This window comes from Carassius auratus, chromosome 10 (assembly GCF_003368295.1).
Source record: "Carassius auratus strain Wakin chromosome 10, ASM336829v1, whole genome shotgun sequence".
Classification (NCBI taxonomy): Eukaryota; Metazoa; Chordata; class Actinopteri; order Cypriniformes; family Cyprinidae; genus Carassius; species Carassius auratus.
This window is the reverse complement of record NC_039252.1, coordinates 17,142,527-17,147,403: the sequence shown is the minus strand read 5'-3', so window position 1 is coordinate 17,147,403 and position 4,877 is coordinate 17,142,527.

The following is a 4,877-nucleotide window of genomic DNA, read 5'->3' as shown; positions in this document are numbered from 1 at the left end:
AACACTTGTTAAAAAAGGCCTTCTCATAGTATGCATAAGCTGGCATATTATTCGTCAGGTGCGTACAAATTCTCAACTTTCAGCTAAAAGCAGAGAAGGGATAAAAGGCTTGAACAGTAACACAATTTCTTTTCTTCTGAGGGCGTCCACTAAGGCTTAACGTTCCTGCCAGCAGTCATTAATGCCAGCCTCCAGGGTCAGTCCCTTTGTTGTCATATGGGGGTTGGGTGAAATAGGCTAGTGGACATCACAAACTAGCTTGTGTGACAGACAGCTTGAAACCTGAGCTGGGATATCACCAAGGGTGTGGTGGAAAACAGGTAAAACAGCACCCTTTCTACAGGATGAACAGGCCACAGCTTGCAGCAGAATCTTTGTAATGCGGCAAACAAGGTTTCTGCCACTTAGACCAGCCGAGACTGGCGTGTCAATGGGAAAACCTTTAAACAATGCCCAGACATTTTCACATTCAGAGCATTGTGGTTATTCAATGCCTTGTTAATTAACAATTAACAACCCCAATTAGCATGGTGGAGTACCCGTCCCTGTGGAACACCCAAATGAACACTATTATTTTTTGTTACAGATTATTGTAAAAGCTTAACTCTTGCATATAAGTCTCACAAAATCCATAAATACAGACTACAGATCTGTTTCTGTACCATGTTGAATATTTATCAGTTCTTCCAAGTAGTATGCCTACCTATCTCAGATTAACTATTTATATCTTATTTATGACGGCAATGTACAACTGAGCCAAAACCAATAATGGGGAAAGGAAACCAAACAGTCATGTGGAATTTTCTGGTTAAATCTTGGCGTAAAAGTAGACACAATTGAAAGAAATTTGTAATGTATTGATATTTTAAGTCCCACCAGTGCTGGTACATTTAAAAAAAAAAAAAAAACTAGTTGGTTTAAATTTAAAAATGACTCATTTCAGTCAAATGACAGTCTCCATTACTTGCTCATAAAAACCAGTATGCCCAGCCCTAAAAAACTAAACCTTTCGCCATGAGTACCTCTCTCAGGGGGTATTTTATAGGCCTCCAAGCACAGGAGAAAGAAACTGCTTTAGATAACAATTAAACCACGACTGTTTCGCCAACTTTTGATATGCAAAAACCCACTGCCTCAAAAAAACAAAAGACATTTAAGAAATGCATTTATCCTAGAAGTTGCACACCACCAGTCTTGATTAAGTATTTGCTGGTCTTTTCAATTGCTTTCGGCGACATTCCGATCCCTCAAAACAAAAAAAAAGCAGTCCCTTGTCCCAGAGATGAAACAACTGCATCTAATCAGAGAGATTGTCGTCATGGAAAAAAAAGTCAAGGTGCAAAAGCGGCCAGTTAACAACATTGGGTAAACAAGTCTGGCAAAGACCTTGTGCTTAACCTCATAACAAGCTTATCCCGGTGGCACGCGACCCCTGGGGCCCTGATTTTATTGTCTTATACACACAGAGTACTTTTGCCTCATAGGAAAGAGGGCATTGGCAAAACAAAACATTATTCAATGAGATGCATCAACCATATACTCTAGTCTACACTGCAGCAAATTAAAGAACAAAAAAAGACAAACCATAACACCTTAAATTTTCATTGAATGATTTAAAGTGACTAAAATCTCCAAAAACACTGCTGCAAAATTGGGTTTTAATAACATCAGGCAGGTTAACTTGATAGAAGACACTTCTATAGAATTGTGCACAGAGATGTTACGATCTAATGCTTACTGTAACCACCAGTCTCAAGAGATCCAAAAAAACCTGGAAGCCACACAAACCTGAACCAAATTAATCTGATGAACGACCTGAACAAAGAGATAACACAAAATCACTTATCTGAAGAATTCAAGGCCTTTGTCCACTGCCCATGTGCTTTTCACTCAATGTTATGCCCTGTTTGTGCTAAATGAAGGATGGGTTTTTATATCCAGCCCAAAAGCAAGCATAAGATCTTCTAACTGATGATGACAAAACAACTGCACAAACCAGACTAGCTTCTATCTGTATTCAACCATTAAATCTGTAATCTGACACATCAGAAAATTAATGTTCAACAACAACAACAAAAAAAAGTTTTACAGTGTATGCTAAGATTTTATTTGGAGTAAAATGAAGCAATGAACCATGCACAATAAGACCAGAATCATGCACTAAATCAATCCTGACAAAAAGTCAACCTTGCACTATGATTACACTACTGATCATTTCAAATGCTGTCATACTGTTTGAACTCCAGCAGGACATTTCTTGCAATTGTCCAGGCACAGCTGTATTTTGCAGATAAACTAAAAGAGCATCTGTGTTCAGGCCTAAAAATTGTCAGAAGACACCAAAAGACCTTATTCTTTACAAACTTGTTTCAAATGCACTTCTATGCATGTCACACTAGTAAATACAAACAAAATCACTGAAACCAAAGATTACACTAAATGCTTAAAATGTAGGCATAACATTTCTCTAATGGAAATCAAGTATTAGGGAATCTGGCACAAAAACAACCACTCAAACCAGATTGGGCAACTCTGGAACAACCCTCAAACAGATAAATCACATCGTATTACTCAACCTCCCAACACAATCATGTAATGTCTTTTTTGCCCAAGAAGTGGTTAAAAGGTCCCAGGTTAAAAGGATCTAGTCAATAAACATGCCAAGCATGTTAGACAAGATTTCAAACATGGGGTGATGCCTTAAAGCAACATGCACACAATGCATGCATTCAGACATGAACATCAAAACTGCCCTAAAAGGGTTAAACTAAACAAAGAAATACAAGGTAACCTATATTCTGGTGAAGAACAGTTAAATAACTTCAAACAAGGTTTATAGCCATTTTCCTGTTATAAAACATAAGGGGAATTTAAAAAATAAGTCAAACCATCATTATTACCCACCAGACTAGACTAGTTTCAGAGGTGGCATGACTAGATGAGCAGATAAAGCTGTCAAAAACAACGGAAATGTCATGAAGAATATGAGGAAAAGATTGTGCTCCTCTTAAATGGAAACAAATACTCATCTGGGTGTGAAATAAGATTTCAGTCTAAATGCAAACCCACAACACAATTCCTAACCATCTTCTCAATGATAATGACTAAATAAGTGCTGTTAGATCTGATCATCTGCATTATTCAAAGCAGAAACCCAGAGCTGCCTTTCATAAGAGTATTGATTAGATCCTAACATGCATGCCATTACATCTGTTAAACACACCTTTTATTCCTGTTTTCTCTGACCTTTGTAAAGGACAACAAAACAATTAGGACTCGTCGAGAAGTGTTTGGAAGCAATCTCTACAGTTGAAGATAAGCCTCACTGGACCATGGACCTAAACATCAGCGCCAAAGGACAGAAAACCATGCATCTGCAGGTTTGTTTACCTTCAAAACAATGATCACGAAAGCATGCACAAGACTCGTAACATGCTTTCCTTACACAAAATGGGACTATCTTTGGTTAAAAGTAATTCAACATCTCGTTCAAGCAAATTGTCATCCGGAAAGGGAGATACTTTAATGGTGTGGCACTGATCTACACCCACCAACCACTGTAAAACATCCCCCTCCCCCAGCCCATTAAAACAGATGAAAGTAAAGGGGTCCTTCAAGCTCTCCTCAAGATCCTGAAGTAAAATTATTGAAATATAACATTTATGCATCATTTAAATAACAGAAAGAGTCCTGATGACTACAACCATAAAAGCACTTTAGAATCTCAAATGCACTTCATAAAGCGAAACAGCACAGCACCTATGTTTCCTTGTGAAGAGGGATCTACGTACAAACATTACAAGAAATGTAAAACAACAAGCTAAAATCTTCACTGCAATGCTTGCCAAACCACAGTGACACAGGCAGAGGCGAGCTGTCACAACACCTCAATATACTCTCCCATATAAACTAGTATAAAACCACAACTCTGGGTAAAAAGTTACTCATCTTCATGTTTGTATGACTCATGTCTCATTACTGCAAGAGGAACAAACTAATAATCCAACGTTGCTTCATCATAATACAACCTAGTCGTGAGGATCCGAATGCACGAGCACACAAACACTCGACAGATCCCACTATAAATCAGCTTTACACTCATAAATAGCGATTTGCTGTCGAGCGTTCAATGAAACAAACACATCCTCATTTTATGACATCTTAATGTATGGATCAACAATGCAAAACATTATTATAAACGAGCATTATAAATGCTTCTTGCGATAGTTCAACGATGCAAAACCATGCACAAATATTCCACTTGAGCATTTTACGTGTTTAAAGGTAAAACACAATCTGAGGGAGGGGTGAAACAGGAATGCTGGCCAAATAAAGGGCCACTGGTCGGGGTTTGCCATCAAGGTGTCGATTAATAATTTTTCGTAAAGTATACAGATGCAGTATACAGGTATTTCATGTTTAAAACAATGCATTTGATTACTGCATAAGCCATGATGAAACAGGTACAATGCTTTGTGGTAAAACACACATATCTGTCCCTGCCAGCTGCGCTCGCGCTGCGTGTGCATTGAAAGCCCAGTGGGCACGCGATACGAGCAGTGTGTTGGAGGAATCGGTGTTTCTTAAAAATTAAATATAAATATAAATAAAATACAGAGAAGAACCCCCTCACAAACCCGCGTTATATCGCACGCACGCGTCCCCTCGCAACACAAAACGCGTATGTAATAATAAAGTGTCTACCTTAATGCATCGACAGGAGCTCTTCAAACAGTCATTCTGCTCTCACATCTCACAGCTTTCCGAGCGCCATCTTGCCTGCAAGCTTGTGTGACGTGAGAAATCCTCACCCCTGACCCAAATTTGAATAAGAGGCAGTAAAAAAAAAGAGGGGGAGAGAGGGTAAATGCCCTGCC